Source organism: Hyperolius riggenbachi, chromosome 6, assembly GCF_040937935.1.
Source record: "Hyperolius riggenbachi isolate aHypRig1 chromosome 6, aHypRig1.pri, whole genome shotgun sequence".
Classification (NCBI taxonomy): Eukaryota; Metazoa; Chordata; class Amphibia; order Anura; family Hyperoliidae; genus Hyperolius; species Hyperolius riggenbachi.
In genome coordinates, this window is record NC_090651.1 from 317,238,417 (window position 1) to 317,258,398 (window position 19,982).

Consider the following 19,982-nt stretch of genomic DNA (forward strand, 5'->3'; position numbering starts at 1 on the left):
TTGATCGGGCCAGCTGAATATTATCAGCTGGCCGGATCAGCTGGTCATTTCTGTACCGTGTATCCCCAGCATTAGATGTCAGGCTGGCTGTGACTGATTGTTGGAGGTTGCTGAATTCCCAAGACTGCTTTTACAGGCGCATAACTACATCCGTATGTCATGCTGAGCCTCAGGACAGGCTGTTCAGGAAGAGAAAGAGGGCCAATGAGAATGAGGTCAGCAGCCAGCATCAGCTAGCCACAGTGAGCAACACTCTGATGCGACCTACTCTAATTCTCTGCGAGCTGGAGAGCGTCTCCTCACCATGGCAACAGAAACCGCTCAGCTCGTTTTTGGGAACGGAACCGATAACAGCGCAGAGGTAGACAAATAAAAAACCTACAAGGATTGCATGCTGATGGGGCTCTTTGACCCCGAATGAGGCCCTAATCAGGTGCTTGATTTGCCTAGTTGAAAATCCGGCCCTGGTACAATTGGACCATAAGTGGCCACCAGGCAGATCGGAAATAATAACTCCCTAATAAAGAAACTGGACTCATCTTAACTTAATTTATTATACATTTTAAACTGTTTTAAAACTATTTGAGTTAGCTATTTAAGTTGACCATATGACCAAGGAGGTCTAAACAAAGAAAAAGGAACTTAACTGAATATAACTGTTACGATTGGTGTAGCACACAGACGCCTGATTATTGGGTGATCTGCAGAATCACCAATAATGCAAGTATAGAAGGCTCAGAAACAGAGGTGTAAAGTGTTTTGTGCAACAGTAGATTAAATGGATAGATCTCACCAGAGAAGCTGGCAGTGGTGCTCATCTGAGCTAGGATATCCGAGGTACTTGGATATCCTAGCTCTTTTTTCACTATTCGAGCTCGAATACCGAGCTCGAATAGTATTAGCTATCCGGGCTGTGCTATCCGAGCGCACTCGGATAGCAAGCAGATATCCGGAGATATCCTAGCTATCCGAGCTCGGATAGCGTCACGAGCTCAGATAGCGTCACAACAGACGTCACCTCGAGTCCTCACAAGCGAATCAGAGGGCTCCCAGCCCTCTGACTGCAGCCAATCACAGAGGGGGAGCCTGGCCAAGCCCCACTCTATAAATAGCGGACGCCATCTTGCCTCACTCATCCTGCTTGCGACTTACTGACTAACTGTACTGAGAGACTGCTCCAGTGCGTTTTGTCTGTGCGCAAGTGCATTTATATTGTTCTAAACCAAGCGTTTTTATACTCCAACACTTGATATTCAACTGTATTGCTTTGTATTGTAGATAGATTGTATTTTAGGCAGTTTAGTTTGTGTGATTAGGGACTAGGGAGGGATACTGTCACTGCTGCAGCTGCAGCCAGCAGCTAGGCCCTGTGCCTAGGCAAGGCAGCCTGCCCTGCTCTGTGCTCTAGTCTCTAGTTACCTCTGCTCTCACCTGTCCTACTCTACTGTACTACTACTTTTGTGTTAGATAGATTTGTACTATTTTGTAGTTGGCAAGGCCCAGCTTTACTGCTATACCTGCAGCGCTGCGTAATATGTTGGCGCTTTACAAATACAATAAATAATAATACCTGTCCTGTATCTGCTCTCTGTAATCTAGTCACACCTGTTCTATTATTTAGCTAGATTCTTCTATTGTTTAGTTAGTAGCACTGTAGTGTACTCTAGTCCAGGGATGCAGCTAAGGTTTTTGTGGCCCCAAGCGGACTGTAGCAAGAGGCCCTATCCTGGCGAAAAATGGGTGTGGTTATCCCGCATAAGTGGGCGTGGCCATGACATGTGGGTGGATCAGGAGGGCGGATTGGGGCGAGGCTGTTTGCGGGGAAAAAAATTGATGTGGGGGTGATTGAGGCGCGCGTAGCGCGCCGAAAGATGGGCGGGGACATGACATTGTATGGGCGAAGCTTAACCGTAGCACAGCAAATATAGCCAACTATGACCATTAAATAATAAATGCAGCAACAGTTACCCCAGACACCAGAAAATAAAAACGCAATTTGGGCCACATTTCAGCAGAAATCAAACGCAATTAGGGCACATTTTCAGCCGAAATCAAACGCAATTAGGGCACATTTTCAGCAGAAATCAAACGCAATTAGGGCACATTTTCAGCAGAAATCAAACGCAATTAGGGCACATTTTCAGCCGAAATCAAACGCAATTAGGGCACATTTTCAGCAGAAATCAAACGCAATTAGGGCCACATTTTCAGCAGATATCAAACGCAATTAGGGCACAGTTCAGCAGAAATCAATCGCAATTAGGGCCACATTTTCAGCAGATATCAAACGCAATTAGGGCACAGTTCAGCAGAAATCAATCGCAATTAGGGCCACATTTTCAGCAGATATCAAACGCAATTAGGGCACAGTTCAGCAGAAATCAATCGCAATTAGGGCCACATTTTCAGCAGATATCAAACGCAATTAGGGCACAGTTCAGCAGAAATCAATCGCAATTAGGGCCACATTTTCAGCAGATATCAAACGCAATTAGGGCACAGTTCAGCAGAAATCAATCGCAATTAGGGCCACATTTTCAGCAGATATCAAACGCAATTAGGGCCACATTTTCAGCAGATATCAAACGCAATTAGGGCACAGTTCAGCAGAAATCAATCGCAATTAGGGCTGCAAAAAGAAAAGAATTTACTCGCCTGGCAGGCTGGCACTGGCAGAAGTCTTCTCTCCCCGTCTCCTCTCCCGGCCGGCTCCTCAGGCGCGCAGTTCCCACGGAGCTCCCTTCCTGGCTCCCTCCTCCAATCTCCCGCGCTGATTCATGCAGGGCTACGGAAAGATGGCCACCCGAAGCCCTGTACTGGAGACATGGGGCTTGATTCACAAAGCGGTGCAAAGTGTTTGCACGCCTGTGAAAAGCCCTTTATCACGCCTAAACTCAGTTTAGGCGTGATAAGAAGAAACTCGCGCGATCTCCCGCGCGCAAAGTTCTGCGCGCGTAGCGCACCGCACTGCGCGCGCAGTGTACTGTGCTTCGCGCGCAGCGTCCATTGAGCCCTATGGGAGCTTCGCGCGAAGAGCAGCACAAATCGGTGATAACTCAGCTTTGCACGGCTTATCACGCCTAAAGTCTTTTAGGCGTGATAACTGAGTTATCACCGCTTTGTGAATCAGGGCCATAGTCTCCAGAGCAGGGCTTCGGCGGCGGCCATCTTCCCGTAGCCCTGCTCTGCTCTGCCAGCCCCGCGGGGCTGCGGGGAAAAAGTGACGTCACGCCGACGTCACGGAGCCGCCGAGGCCCCTAAGATCTTGAGGCCCCAAGCGACCGATTGGTTCGCTTTATGCCTCGCGGCGCCCCTGCTCTAGTCTGTGTATAGGGACCGTCCGTCACCTCGTTACCTAGAGTCTTTGTGTGCGCACTCTCTCGTTAGCGCTACACTGATCTCTGCTGTAGAGTACACCTGTCCGTCACCTCACACACCCACCACCACCAGTCCCACCCTATTAAAGTACCCCACTTGTCCCACCCGCCTTTACATACATACGTTTTTTTTTTTATTTGTATAATATTAAAAATATACGATGTCTGGCACTGGCAGCCGCGGTTTGGGCAAGGGCAGCAAGGGCATCGCCAAGAGAGGAGGTCGTGGGCGTGGCAGGCTGGCAGCTATTGCCACCACCACCATGCGCAGTTCTGGGTCTGCACCAGTGGCTATTCCGCCATTAGCCACTGGCCGTGGACGCCTTGGGGTGTCACGCTGCAGAGACACAGCAGCAGCAGCCGCGTGTGGCGCAGATGTTCCTCCCACCGCCAGGTCGTAGCCGTCCTATTGAGGCGAAGGACGCAGACTCTGTGGTGGAACTGATGGTGGATGAGCAGGCCACCATTAGCTCTGGAACCGAGTCCTCCACCCCTACCACCACTCCTGTTCGCAAGAGCAGCAGCAGCTGACCAGCACTGCATGGGGAGGAGGAGGAGGAGTGCAGTTCTCCAGCCCCAGCGGGCGACACCAGCACCCTGTCACTCAGCACCTTCTTATCCCCAAGCGCAGTGGGGTTATGGAATGCTGTTGCGGCAGAATTGGAGGAGGAAGGAATGCTCATGGGCACATTGGGGGATGATGCTTTGGACAGTCAGACAGTGGTGACTGTCCATCCGCCCATGCATGCAGAAGGGGAGTTTGTGGGATTCCAGCAGGACATGTTTGCGGAGGGGGAGGATGATGATGACAGGGTGAAGGACAGAGACTGGGTGCCAGGTCCTGGGAGTGGGGATGTCATCAGCTCTGAGGAGGAGGAGGATGCGTCTGTGGGCCTTTCTAGAAGGATCAGCATCGCAGGCATGGGCAGGATCACAAGTGGGCGTGGTATGCAGGCCACGCAGCGTGCTGATCCGGAGACGAGTTCTGCCAGTGTCACCACCAGCCGCAAGACCCCCACCCCCCCACCCCAACCACCACAGGGAGACCAGCGGCAGCAGCACCTTCCAGCCGAAGGGGCAACTTCACCTCCTCAATATGGAATTTTTTCACCCTGCCATATGTGGAGTGCAAGTATGCCATCTGCAACCAGTGCCGCAAGCAGCTCAGCAGAAGGAAGGAGCCCTCTGCATTTGGCACCACCTCTCTGGTCAACCATCTTGCAGGGAAACACTTTCATGAGCATGAGGAGTTCATGAAGTTGAAGGAAGCTGGCAGTGGCAGTGGCAGACCCACCACCTCTGCAAAGCCGTCGGCAGCAGCCACCCGCCCTCCTCCACCTCCTCCAGCAGCACCAGCAGGAGTGCGTCAGCAACGCACTGCTCCTCCTCCCTCTGCAACTCCTGCCGCCGACATTGAGGCCTGTTCTGGCAGCCAGTCCTCAGTGGCCTCCTCTGCTCCCTCCAGTGATTCCCGTGCCAGCAAAAGACGTCGCCAGACCCTGCTCAGCGACACCTTCCAGGGGGTGGTCAGGGTTCTGCCTCCCAGCAGCCGTCGCGTGCGTCAGCTGAACGGCTTGCTGGCACGGGCCAGGTGCTCCCAACTCCTGCCTTATTCCCTTGTGCAGGAGGGGAGCGACATGCATTCGCTTCTGATGTGTGCAGCCCCCGATTGGCCAATCCCCAGCCGACATTTTTTCGCACGCACGGCCATCCCTGCACTTCACTGCTCTGTGATGGCCAATGTCGGGAGAGGGCTGGAGCACGCGGTGGGTCAACGGGTCCACGTCACCATGGTCTCGTGGAGCAGCTGGTTTGGGACAGGCCGCTATCTGTCCTTCACCGCGCATTGGGTCAGCTTGGTGGAAGGGGGTGGGGATGGGGGAGCAGCATCGGGCACTGTCAGAGCAGCAGCAGCACCAACAACGCAGTGGGTGGTGCCACCATGCAGGGTCAGCGGAATTGCAGCAGGTTCCTCTGATCCGCTTCCATCCTCCGGCACACCAGCCCAAACCCCCGGCCTCAGCAGCAGTGTGAAGCCCCGCCACTGCCAATCGCTGCTGGAATTGGTCAGCCTGGGGAAGACCAAACTGACGGCGAACCATGTCCTGGCCAAACTCCGAGAGCAGGAAAGGAATTGGCTGACCCCCAGAGGCTTCAGAGTCGGAGAGGTGGTGTCCGACAATGGGGCAAACCTGGTTGCTGCAATCAGCAGGGGAGACCTGACCCACATCCCCTGTCTGGCGCACGTCCTGAACCTGGTAGTCCAAAAGTTCCTGCGGACCTACCAGGAGATGGACCGACTCCTTGAGGTGGCAAGGAAGGTTGTGCGTCATTTCTGGCTCTCGTCTGCAGCCGTAGCGAGCCTGGAGTAGATGCAGAGGGAGCTGCACCTGCCACAGCACCGGCTCATGATCGATGTTCCAACTCGCTGGAACATCACCCTGGCGATGTTGGAGCGTCTGATTGAACAGAGGCAGGCTGTCAGCCAGTACCTTGCACGAGCAACAGTTGCCTCCATCACTGCAACTGGGCGTGCCGCCACCAACCTCCCATCCATCATCTCCACAGAGGACTGGGGGCACATGCAGCAGGTGTGCTCAGTCCTGGCACCCTTCCTGCAGGCCACCAACATGGTAAGCAGGGACCATGCAATGGTGTGCGAGTGGGTACCCTTGGTGTGTGTGCTGGACAGGGCCCTGTATGCACTGCTGGAAGAGGGAGCGGCAGCTTTGGACCAGCAGGAGCTGCAGTAAGCTTCACAGGCCACCTCTGAGGAGGAGGGCTTGGAGTTGGTGGAGGTCCCTGACCTTGCTGCTGATGAGGGGGAGCTGCAGAGCGCAGCTGGAGTGGTGCGGGGGTGGAGAGAAGATGAGGTGGAGGAGGCAGAGGAAGAGGACAGCACTGTCGGCTCTGGGGCTGCCGATGATGTGCCAACAGACGTGGCCAGACTCTTCCCAATGGCAGCGCACATGCTGAGGTGCCTGCGCAAGGACCCAAGGGTGATCCAGATGAAGCAGAGGGAGGACATCTGGATCTGCATGATGCTGGACCCACGTCTGAAGGGGAAGCTCAGCCAGTTCCTGCCTGCAGGAGGAGACCGTGCGCAACAAATGAGGGATTTGCAGCTGTCCCTTGTTGAGCACTTGGAGGAAGCCTTCCCTCAGACATCCACCCCCACTGTCCAGCCAGCACAGAGGCAGCAGCAGGTGCCTGCATCCACCAGCAGCAAGCGCACGCGCACCACAGACCTGCTGTCTCTGACCCAAGAGCTCTACATGTGTAGAGCTGCCAAGGACTAGAGAGGAGGTGCCTGCAGCAGCATCCTTCTCCAGTCACAGGCAGCGCTTGACCCGCATGGTGGCTGACTACATGGGGTCCTTCAGCGGGCTTGACAGCGTGGCCCCTGTTGATCCCATGGAGTATTGGGTCAAGCACCTGCCGATCTGGAGCGAGCTTGCGCAGTACGCCCTGGAAGTGCTCTCCTGCCCCCCTTCCAGCGTACTGTCAGAGCGTTGCTTCAGTGCAGCCGGTGGAGTCGTCACTGAGAAGCGATCTCGTCTGTCTCACAAGTCTGTGGACAGACTGACATTTCTCAAAATGAACCAGGCTTGGGTGGAAGGCGAATTCCTGGCCCCTGTTGTCGGCGAGAGGGGGACATGAAGTGGCGCACACACATTACACCTGCTGCTGCTGTATTTCTTCCTGCTGTCTGTGTCTCCACTGCCAGGGAACACATTACAAGCTGCTGCCCATGCGCCACCAGCTATTACGCTCAAAAATAGCTGCCTGCCCTGCATTATTTATTTTGAAAAAAAAAATTAAATTATTTTAGAGGTGTCCGGGTTGAAAACTGTGCTGTCCCAATTGTGTATTGGACACAATGTGGGCTTCACGACCGCTGTCTGGAACCTCATGCTGTTTATTTACGGCCCTGGAACCACCGCTAGGAACCAGGGCCTATTATGTCTCGCTGCCTGCCCTCCTGCTGCCAAATGCCAGTCTGCCACACACACTCATCCTCCTCACGCTGCCTGCTGTTGTATTTCCTCCTGCTGTCTGTGTCTCCACTGCCAGGGAACACATTACAAGGTGCTGCTGCCCATGCGCCACCAGCTATTACGCTCAAAAATAGCTGCATCCATTTGAAAAAAAAAATTGTAATTAATTTAGAGGTGTCCGGGTTGAAAACTGTGCTTTCCCAATTGTGTATTGGACACAATGTGGGATTCACGACCGCTGTCTGGAACCTCATGCTGTGTATTTACGGCCCTGGAATCACCGCTAGGAACCAGGGCCTATTATGTCTCGCTGCCTGCCCTCCTGCCTGCTGCCAGTCTGCCACACACTCAACCTCCTCACGCTGCCTGCTGCTGTATTTCCTCCTGCTGTCTGTGTCTCCACTGCCAGGGAACACATTACAAGGTGCTGCTGCCCATGCGCCACCAGCTATTACGCTCAAAAATAGCTGCCTTCATTAATTTGAAAAAAAAAAATTGTAATTCATTTAGAGATGTCCGGGTTGAAAACTGTGCTGTCCCAATTGTGTATTGGACACAATGGGCTTGATTCACAAAGCGGTGCTAACTGTTAGCACGCCTGTGAAAATCCCCTTAGCACGTCTAAACGAGCTTTTTGCGCATAAAACTTTATGCGCGTAAAACTTTACGCGCACACTGCACAGAGCGCAGGGTGCACCGCGCGAAGTGCCCATTAAAGCCTATGGAACTTAGCGCGCATAAAACTTTGCGCGCGCAAAGTTAGCGCGCGATCTGATTGAGAAATCTGGTGCTAACCTACTTAGCACCCTGGTTAGCACGTCTAAAAACTTTAGATGTGCTAAGTAGGTTAGCACCGCTTTGTGAATCAAGCCCAATGTGGGCTTCACAACCGCTGTCTGGAACCTTATGCTGTGTATTTACGGCCCACCACCGCTAGGAACCAGGGCCTATTATGTCTCGCTGCCTGCCCTCCTGCCTGCTGCCAGTCTGCCACACACTCAACCTCCTCACGCTGCCTGCTGCTGTATTTCCTCCTGCTGTCTGTGTCTCCACTGCCAGGGAACACATTACAAGGTGCTGCTGCCCATGGCCACCAGCTATTACGCTCAAAAATAGCTGCATCCATTAAAAAAAAAAAATTGTAATTAATTTACAGGTGTCCGGGTTGAAAACTGTGCTGTCCCAATTGTGTATTGGACACAATGTGGGCTTCACGACCGCTGTCTGGAACCTCATGCTGTGTATTTACGGCCCTGGAACCACCGCTAGGAACCAGGGCCTATTATGTCAGTCACATCACAGATCACACTGCCTGACACACACTACTCCTCCTCCTGTAGCTGCATTGAGCTTCTGCTGTCTGTGTGCTGCTACCACTGCCAGGGAGAACAGAAGAAGAACTATTTTCTGCTGCCACCTGCCCACCCACTTTCCTACCGACAGCTATTACCACACTACAATAGCTGCAAGCCTGCAACTACTTCCTCCTCCTGCTGATGTCTGTGTTTTACCACCGCCAGGGTACACAGAAAAAGGTGCTGTGGCTTGCAATGTGCCACTACCAACCTATTATGCCATCAACACAAATATAACTATGGTGTTATTAAAATAACATATTTCCACAAATGAAGTAAAAAAAAATATTACAAAAGAAAGGAAAACGGAGGAGGAGGAGGAGGAGGAGGAGACTTCCAACAACCATTTTGGACACACCTTCTCATGCAAACACTTTTCATGAAGTTAATTTACTATTTCTGATACCTTTTTTATAACTACTACATCACCACATAATTACTTGATGTTTTTCTTCATAAAAAAGGTGGTTTCATGCATCATTGACCTCCAATACAAGTTTTAAAAGCAATTTAAGGCCAGCTCGAATATTTTACTCGAATACAGAATTGGATAGTGACGTCGGATATCCGAGGTCGAATCGGATATTCGATTAACTCGAATATTGAACTTCGAGTGAATTCGGATAGTTTACTATCCGAATTCGACCAAACTCGAATAGGATAATGAGGTATCCGAGCAACACGGGAAGATGGTGAGTACTATCTGAAACAACAGTGCTATACTAGCCGCAACAACAGTGCTAGCCCTCACCAGGGGAGCTGGTGAGTACTAGCTGCAACACAGTAGTATAAATAATAGGTCTTCCCAGAGGAGCTGGTAAAGTACTAACAGCAAGAAAGACAACAAAGTTTGGCTAAACCTTACCAGGGGAGCTGGTAAGGTACTATCAGCACAAGCGACTGAATAGTTTAACTAGACCTTACCAGAGGAGCTGGTAAGGTAATATAAGTCACAGGAGCTGTATAACTTAAACTAAACCTCACCAGAGGAGCTGGTAGGTATTTAGTCAAAAGAGCACCTCACCAGTGGCAAGGGCCCACTGGTGAGTAGAGAGGTCAGACAGGCAAGGTTTGGCAACTGAGAGGCGAGTACAGTACAAAAACGTGAGGCAGAAGAATAGTGGGTTATCAGGCAGAGGTTCAGCAACTAAGGTCAGATAGGCAGAAGTACAGAATGGATAAGCAATAGCAAGGTCAGAGTATAGCCAGAATCATACACAGGTAATCAGTAATACAATATAACAATAGTCCTAGTCTTGTGTGAAATCCCTGGTTTCCTCCCAGATCAAAGCACACCGGATACTAGTCTAAGGTCTGAGCGCTAACACGAGTGTATTCGCAACAGCAGACAAGTTGCAAATGACCAGTGAAGGCTTAAGAAGCCGAGGAGAGCTCACAGCCGCGCCCCTTACCAATAAGCCAATCCGAGTGGCGTGAGTTACCTCCGACGTCAGCCGACCGGCAGGTCAGCTGACGCGCCTTCTTCCAGCATAAAGGCCCTGTCTCCGCGCGTGCACGCGCGATACAGCAACCCTATGAGCACGAGACAGTACTGTTCCTGGTGTGCTAGACGCCGACGGAACGGATGAGGCCTGTGAACGGGGGACTAAGACGGCTGCAGGTATACCCTGCGCGTCCGCAGCCGCTATAGTTGCAGATGTTACAGTACCCCCGCCCCTCTAGATGTGGACTCCGGACACGATCCACCTGGCCTGTCAGGATGCAATCTATGAAACTGTTCCCTGAGTTCTTCTGCATGCATGCGACAAGCAGGTACCCAAGATCTCTCCTCTGCACTGTACCCTCTCCAGTGGACTAGGTACTGTATGGAGTTATGCACCAACCGAGAATCCAAGATCTGCTCTATCTCGTACTCTGGTTCTCCATCAATCACCACGGGGGGGGGGGGGGGGAGAGGAATCCACATGCACAGCAGGTTTCAAGAGGGACACATGAAACGTGTTACTACTAGAGTTGGGCCGAACGGTTCGCCTGTGAACGGTTCCATGCGAACTTCCGTGGTTCGCGTTCGCGTCCCGCAGGCGAACGTTTGCGGAAGTTCGGTTCGCCCCATAATGCACCATGGAGGGTCAACTTTGACCCTCTACATCACAGTCAGCAGGCCCAGTGTAGCCAATTAGGCTACACTAGCCCCTGGAGCCCCACCCCCCTTATATAAGGCAGGCAGCGGCGGCCATTACGGTCACTCCTGTGCCTGCATTAGTGAGAGTAGGGCGAGCTGCTGCAGACTGTCTCTCATAGGGAAAGATTAGTTAGGCTTAGCTTGTTCCTGGCTGCATACCTGTTCTGTGAACCCACCACTGCATACCTGTACTGTGAACCCACCACTGCATACCTGTTCATTGAACCCACCACTGCATACCTGTTCAGTGAACCCACCACTGCATACCTGTTCAGTGAACCTGCCAGGCTGCCACTGCATACCTGTTCTGTGAACCCACCACTGCATACCTGTTCTGTGAACCCACCACTGCATACCTGTTCAGTGAACCCACCACTGCATACCTGTTGTGTTCAGTGAACCCGCCACTGCATACCTGTTCTGTTCAGTGGACCCGCCACTGTATACCTGTTCAGTGGACCCGCCACTGTATACCTGTTCAGTGAACCTGCCACTGCATACCTGTTGTGTTCAGTGAACCTGCCACTGCATACCTGTTCTGTGAACCCGCCACTGCATACCTGTTCTGTGAACCCACCACTGCATACCTGTTCAGTGAACCCACCACTGCATACCTGTTGTGTTCAGTGAACCCGCCACTGCATACCTGTTCTGTTCAGTGGACCCGCCACTATATACCTGTTCAGTGAACCCGCCACTGCATACCTGTTCTGTGAACCCACCACTGCATACATGTACTGTGAACCCACCACTGCATACCTGTTCAGCGAACCCACCACTGCATACCTGTTCAGTGAACCTGCCACTGCATACCTGTTCTGTGAACCCACCACTGCATACCTGTACTGTGAACCCACCACTGCATACCTGTTCAGTGAACCCACCACTGCATACCTGTTCAGTGAACCTGCCACTGCATACCTGTTCTGTGAACCCACCACTGCATACCTGTTCTGTGAACCCACCACTGCATACCTGTTCAGTGAACCCACCACTGCATATCTGTTGTGTTCAGTGAACCCACCACTGCATACCTGTTCTGTTCAGTGGACCCGCCACTGTATACCTGTTCAGTGAACCCGCCAATGCATACCTGTTGTGTTCAGTGAACCTGCCACTGCATACCTGTTCTGTTCAGTGGACCCGCCACTGTATACCTGTTCAGTGAACCCGCCACTGCATACCTGTTGTGTTCAGTGAACCCGCCGCTGCATACCTGTTCTGTTCAGTGGACCCGCCACTGCATACCTGTTGTGTTCAGTGGACCCGCCACTGTATACCTGTTCTGTTCAGTGAACCCGCCACTGCATACCTGTTGTGTTCAGTGAACCCGCCACTGTATACCTGTACTGTTCAGTGAACCCGCCACTGTATACCTGTTCTGTTCAGTGAACCCGCCACTGCATACCTGTTGTGTTCAGTGAACCCGCCACTGTATACCTGTACTGTTCAGTGGACCCGCCACTGCATACCTGTTGTGTTCAGTGGACCCGCCACTGTATACCTGTTCTGTTCAGTGAACCCGCCACTGCATACCTGTTGTGTTCAGTGGACCCGCCACTGCATACCTGTTGTGTTCAGTGGACCCGCCACTGTATACCTGTTCTGTTCAGTGAACCCGCCACTGCATACCTGTTGTGTTCAGTGAACCCGCCACTGTATACCTGTTCTGCTCAGTGAACCCGCCACTGCATACCTGTTGTGTTCAGTGGACCCGCCACTGTATACCTGTTCTGTTCAGTGAACCCGCCACTGCATACCTGTTGTGTTCAGTGAACCCGCCACTGTATACCTGTACTGTTCAGTGAACCCGCCACTGTATACCTGTTCTGTTCAGTGAACCCGCCACTGCATACCTGTTGTGTTCAGTGAACCTGCCACTGCATACCTGTTCTGTTCAGTGGACCCGCCACTGTATACCTGTTCAGTGAACCCGCCACTGCATACCTGTTGTGTTCAGTGGACCCGCCACTGTATACCTGTTCTGTTCAGTGAACCCGCCACTGCATACCTGTTCTGTTCAGTGGACCCGCCACTGCATACCTGTTGTGTTCAGTGGACCCGCCACTGTATACCTGTTCTGTTCAGTGAACCCGCCACTGCATACCTGTTGTGTTCAGTGAACCCGCCACTGTATACCTGTACTGTTCAGTGAACCCGCCACTGTATACCTGTTCTGTTCAGTGAACCCGCCACTGCATACCTGTTGTGTTCAGTGGACCTGCCACTGCATACCTGTTGTGTTCAGTGGACCCGCCACTGTATACCTGTTGTGTTCAGTGAACCCGCCACTGCATACCTGTTGTGTTCAGTGGACCCGCCACTGCATACCTGTTGTGTTCAGTGGACCCGCCACTGTATACCTGTACTGTTCAGTGAACCCGCCACTGTATACCTGTTCTGTTCAGTGAACCCACCGCATCAGTGTGCATACCTGTGCAGTTAAGTGAACCCACCTACCTACGTGAGTGCACGCAGTGTGATATACCACTCCGTGCATTCCCGATATGGACAAAACAGGTAGAGGAAGAGGTAGTGCCAGAGCCAGAGGAAGGCCACCCGGCAGGTCTGCGCGAGGTCGTGTAAATGTAATTTCGTGTGGACCTGGCCCACAGTACAGTGCTCTGAAGAAGGCACGTCCCATCACCTCCCAAGATTGTCAGGACGTGGTTGAGTATTTAGCGACACAGAACACCTCATCTTGCTCAGCCACCAGCGCTACTACTAGCACCACTTCCGCTGCATTTGACACTTCGCAAGAATTATTTAGTGTTGAAATCACTGATGCACAGCCATTGTTGTTACAGCCAGATGAATTTTCACCAGCTCATATGTCTAAGTTACGCGGCAACACTATGGATGTAACGTGTAAGGAGGATGAAGGACCTACTGATGGTGCATGTTTGGATTTTTCTGAGGCAAGCGAAGCTGGGCAGGATGATTACGATGATGACAATGATAGGGATCCTCTGTATGTTCCCAATAGAGGAGATGAAGAGGGGGGCAGTTCAGAGGGGGAGTCAGAGAGTAGTAGGAGGAGAGAAGTTGCTGAAAGAAGCTGGGGCAGCTCTTCGTCAGAAACAGCTGGTGGCAGTGTCCGGCACCACGTATCGCCACCTATGTACAGCCAGCCAACTTGCCCTTCAGCATCAGCTGCTGAGGTCCCCATAGTGCCCACATCCCAGGGTGGCTCAGCGGTGTGGAAATTTTTTAATGTGTGTGCCTCAGATCGGACCAAAGCCATCTGTTCGCTCTGCCAACAAAAATTGAGCGTGTGTGTGCCTCAGATCGGACCAAAGCCATCTGTTCGCTCTGCCAACAAAAATTGAGCCGTGGAAAGGCCAACACTCACGTAGGGACAAGTGCCTTACGAAGGCACCTGGAGAAAAGGCACAAACAGCAATGGGATGGCCACCTGAGCAAAAGCAGCAGCAGCACACAAAAGAAAAGTCACCCTCCTTCTCCTCTTCCTCCTTCAGGTGCATCATCTGCTTCTGCCGCTTTCTCCCTTCCACCTTCACAGGCACCCTCCTCCACTCCACCTCTGCCGTTGAGCGCTTCCTGCTCCTCTGCCCACAGCAGCAGTCAGGTGTCCGTGAAGGAAATGTTTGAGCGGAAGAAGCCAATTTCGGCCAGTCACCCCCTTGCCCGGCGTCTGACAGCTGGCGTGGCGGAACTGTTAGCTCGCCAGCTGTTACCATACCGGCTGGTGGACTCTGAGGCCTTCTGTAAATTTGTGGCCATCGGAACACCGCAGTGGAAGATGCCAGGCCGCACTTATTTTTTGAGAAAGGCCATACCCCAACTGCACCGTGAAGTTGAGAGGCAAGTGGTGTCATCACTTGCGAAGAGCGTTGGGTCAAGGGTCCACCTGACCATTACGTACACAGCCCATTGGGTCAACCTGGTGGTGAACGATGGCAAGCAGGGCGCAGCGGACCAAATTGTGACACCTCCACGGCTTGCAGGCAGGCCTCTTGCCACCTCCTCTCCTCCTGCTACATGCTCTTCGCTGTCCTCCTCCTCCTTGGCTGACTGGCAGTTCTCCTCTCCAGCTACACAGCCCCAGCTCCGCAGGGCCTATGCTGCATGCCAGGTACGACGGTGTCACGCCATCTTAGACATGTCTTGTCTCAAAGCGGAGAGTCACACTGGAGCAGCTCTCCTGGCTGCTCTTAAGAAACAGGTGGATGAGTGGCTGACCCCGCACCACCTGGAGATAGGCAACGTGGTGTGCAACAACGGCAGCAATCTGCTTGCCGCTTTGCATATGGGGAAGCTGACACACATACCCTGCATGGCACATGTCATGAATCTAGTTGTTCAAAGATTTGTGGCAAAGTACCCTGGCTTAGCGGATGTCCTGAAGCAGGCCAGGAAGTTCTGTGGGCATTTGAGGCGGTCTTACACAGCCATGGCACGCTTTGCGGAAATTCAGCGGAAAAACAACATGCCGGTGAGACGCCTGATTTGCGATAGCCTGACTCGCTGGAATTCGACCCTGCTCATGTTCTCCCGCCTGCTAGAACAGAAGAAAGCCGTCAACCAGTACCTCTACAACTACAGTAGAATGAAACAGTTTGGGAAGATGGGGATGTTCTGGCCCGACAACTGGACACTGATGAAAAATGCATGCAGGCTCATGCGGCCGTTTGAGGAGATGACCAACCTGGTGAGCCGCAGTGAGGGCACCATCAGCGACTTAATTCCCTACGCTTACTTCTTGGAGCGTGCTGTGCGTAGAGTGGCGGATGAAGCTGCGAATGAGCGTGACCAGGAACCGTTACGGCAGGAACAGGCATGGGACCAATTTTCATCAGACCCAGCTGTGTCCTCAACACCTGCGGCAGCACAGAGGGGAGGAGGAGGAGGAAGAAGAGAAGTCGTGTGCAGAAGACGAGTCAGACTCAGAGGATGATGAGCAAGGTGTTTCTTTGGGGGAGGAGCAGGAGGAGGGGACGGCGGCAGGAGAACAACCGCAGCAGGCGTCGCAGGGGGCTTGTGCTGCTCAACCTTCCCGTGGTATTGTTTGCGGCTGGGGAGAGGAGGTTGACTTACGTGACGTCACTGAGGAAGAGCAAGAGGAGATGGAGGGTACTGGATCCGACTTTGTGCAGATGTCGTCTTTTATGCTGTCCTGCCTGTTGAGGGACCCCCGTATAAAAAACCTCAAGGGGAATGAGCTGTACTGGGTGGCCACACTACTAGACCCTCGGTACAGGCACAAAGTGGCGGACCTGTTACCAACTCACCTGAAGGTGTAAAGGATGCAGCACATGCAGAACCAGCTGTCAACTATGCTTTACAATGCCTTTAAGGGTGATGTGACAGCACAACGCCAGCAAGGTACCATTGCCACTAATCCTCCTCCCGTGTCCACGCAGTCAAAGACAGGACGCTCCAGCGATCTCATGGTGATGTCGGACATGCGGACGTTCTTTAGTCCAACGCCTCACCGTAGCCCTTCCGGATCCACCCTCCACCAACGCCTGGAACGGCAGGTAGCCGACTACCTGGCCTTAAGTGTGGATGTAGACACTGCTGTGAACAGCGATGAGGAACCCTTGAACTACTGGGTGCGCAGGCTTGACCTGTGGCCAGAGCTGTCCCAATTTGCCATCCAACTTCTCTCCTGCCCTGCCGCAAGCGTCCTGTCAGAAAGGACCTTCAGCGCAGCTGGAGGCATTGTCACTGAGAAGAGAAGTCGCCTAAGTCACAAAAGTGTTAAGTACCTCACCTTTATCAAAATGAATGAGGCATGGATCCCGGAGGGCTGCTGCCCGCCCCAAGACTAAGTCAGTCCCCGCACACACAGCATCTCTGCCTGCACGCCGTGTGACTTGCTGCCTGGCCTGCCCCAAGAAGACTAAGTCGCTCCCAGTCCCTCCACACAGCATGTCTGCCTGCAGGCCGCTTGACTACCTTCTCCGCCGGACCGCCACCACCAACAGGGTCCGGGACTCCAGGCGGATTGCTGAATTTTTTAGGCCACTGCTAGCAGCGGCCGCTGTAATAATTTTTCTGGTGCGTGTACATGACTGCCTAATTTTTCTGGCTGCACTGCGGGCAGCTGCAACAACAAAAGAAAAGGCATGTACATGCGCCCATTCCCCTTCGTGATCATTACCTTGCCGTGGTGAAGGGGCTTGCGTATCACAATGAAGCAATGACCGGCGCCTAGATGAGTGTCTCGGGGGGCACACAAAAGATAATAAGGTCGTTGCTTCATTGTGGTCAGACCAAATTTGATCAGCTGGACAGTCACTGTTCTGTCATTCAGCTACATCAGCCAGGCGACCATATGGGCTGTAAAGCCACCAAAACCTGCACTCTCGCCATGGTGCGCACCAGTTCAGCACGGCTGTCACTACACAAACAGCTGTTTGCGGTGCGTTACACGGTGAGTTTGGTGTGTCAGTGTGAAGCAGTACCTTAATTACACTACCTGATTGATGTATACACATGCAAGATGTTTTAAAGCACTTTAGGCCTGTCATTTAGCATTCAATGTGATTTCTGCCCTTAAAACGCTGCTTTGCGTCATATCCAGATTTTTCCCGGGGACTTTTGGCGTGTATCCCACTCCGCCATGCCCCCCTCCAGGTGTTAGACCCCTTGAAACATCTTTTCCATCACTTTTGTGGCCAGCAGAATTTTTTTTTCCAAAGTTCGCCTCCCCATTGAAGTCTATTGCGGTTGGCGAACATTTCCGCGAACCAAACGTTCCGCGGAGGTTCGCAAACCTGGTTCGCGAACCTAAAATCGGAGGTTCGGCCCAACTCTAGTTACCACCCCTGAAACTGGGTGGGAGCGAGACAACATAGGTAACCTTGTTGACCCTTTTGGACACAGGGTATGGCCCTATAAATTTGGGACCCAGTTTAGCAGAAGGTTGCTTTAAGGCCAAGTGTCGAGTAGAGACCCACACTTAATCTCCTGGAACAAAATTCCATTCCATAGAGTGTTTCTTATCTGCCTGTCTTTTCTGGGTAGCAAAAGCCTTTTTTAAGTTCCCTTCGACTTTCCCCCAGATCTCCTTTAATGTCCCTTGCCATTCCTCCAAGGCCGGTACCGGTGATGACATCCCCGGCAGAGGAGAGAATTTCGGTGATCTCCCCATTACCACCTGAAAAGGGGAGAATCCCGAGGAATTACATTTCAAATTATTATGGGCAAATTCTGCAAAAGGCAAGAATGTTACCCAATCCATCTGAGCATCAGCTACGTAACATCTAAGGAACTGCTCTAAAGACTGATTGACCCTTTCGGTCTGCCCGTTAGTCTGTGGGTGGTAGCCGGAGGAAAACGATAGATTCATTCCCATATGATGACAGAAGGCCCTCCAAAACCTGGACACGAACTGGACTCCCCTATCTGACACCACATTTTCCGGAATTCCATGCAGTCTGAAAATGTGATGGATGAAGAGCTCTGCCAGCTCCTGTGCAGTGGGGAGTCCGTCCAAGGGAATAAAATGGGCCATCTTGCTGAACCTATCGACTACCACCCATATGACTGTTTTACCTTCTGATCTATGCAGTTCGCCCACAAAGTCCATGGACACATGGGTCCATGGCTGCTCAGGCACCGGAAGTGACTGTAAGGTACCCACAGGAGCCCGTCTAGACGACTTACTCCTAGCACATACAGAGCAATTACCGACAAATTCCTTACAATCTGACACTATCGAGGGCCACCAGACACAACGGTCCAACAGCTCCTGGATGCGAGCAATCCCTGGGTGACCGGCATTTTTATGGGTATGGAAGGCATGAAGAATCTTAAATCTTAACTTCAACGGTACAAATAGAACCCCCTCTGGTTTCCCTTCAGGGACCTCTTGTTGGAATAGGCTTAACGTAGGTACCCAATCCACCCAGGTATCTCAGGGGGTTCAGAGGACGACTCAGAAGTCCCCTCCATGTGAATCTCGGTGGCGGCTATGGTAACTTTCTCCAAACATTGATGATGACAATAAGGAGACCAGCTCAATAACTGTCTGGAACTCCAGTCAATCTGAGGAGAATGTTTTTTAAGCCACGGCATGCAGAGGCGTATCTGGGTAACATGGCGCCTATGGCAAACACTAAAATTGCGCCCCCCCCCCAACACACACACACACACACTGAAATTGTGCCCCCCAACACACACACACTGAAATTGTGCCCCCCAACACACACACACTGAAATTGTGCCCCCCAACACACACACACAGATCAAGTAGTCACATGCTGCCCAATAAAAATAAAGTTGTAACAGTCAACCAGATAAAATAATTAAGTAGCCGGGTGCCTCACAATAAACAGATTAGACAGATAGTAGCCAAGTTCATCCTGGATACATAAATTAAACAGCCATGTTCACCAAATAAAAGAATTAGGTAGCTATGTGCCCACAGATATCAGTATTAGGTAGCAAAATGTGCCCCTAGATATTTGGTAACCATAGCGGTCCCGCAATTGCTTCCTGGGTGCAGTCCAGGTTGCTTGCTGGGGCAGGGTGCAGGTTGATGCAGATTGCAGCAGGGTGAAGCAAGGTACAAGTAAGGGCAGGCTGCAACAGAGGGTAGGTGAAGGTTAGGGCAGGCTGCAGATTGCTAGTTGGGGTATATTGCAGCGGGGTGCTGATTGGGGAAGATTGCAGCAGGGTGCAGGATGTGGCAGATTGCAACAAGGTGCTGTTTGGAGCAGGGTGTAGGTAGATTGGGTCAGGGTGCTGGTTAGGGTAGTGTGCAGGCTGGTGGCTGGGGAAGGGTGCTGGTTATAGGGCAATGTACAGGCTGGTTGCTGGGTGCAGGGACAGGAAGCAGGCTGGCCTGGGTGCAGGGACAGGGTGCATGCTGGGTGCAGGGACAGGGAGCAGGCTGGTGGCTGGGTGCATGCTGGTGGCTGGGTGCAGGGACAGGGTGCATGCTGGTGGCTGGGTGCAGGGACAGGGTGCATGTGGGTGGCTGGGTGCAGGGACAGGGTGCATGAGGGTGGCTGGGTGCAGGGACAGGGTGCATGAGGGTGGCTGGGTGCAGGGACAGGGTGCATGTGGGTGGCTGGGTGCAGGGACAGGGTGCATGAGGGTGGCTGGGTGCAGGGACAGGGTGCATGTGGGTGGCTGG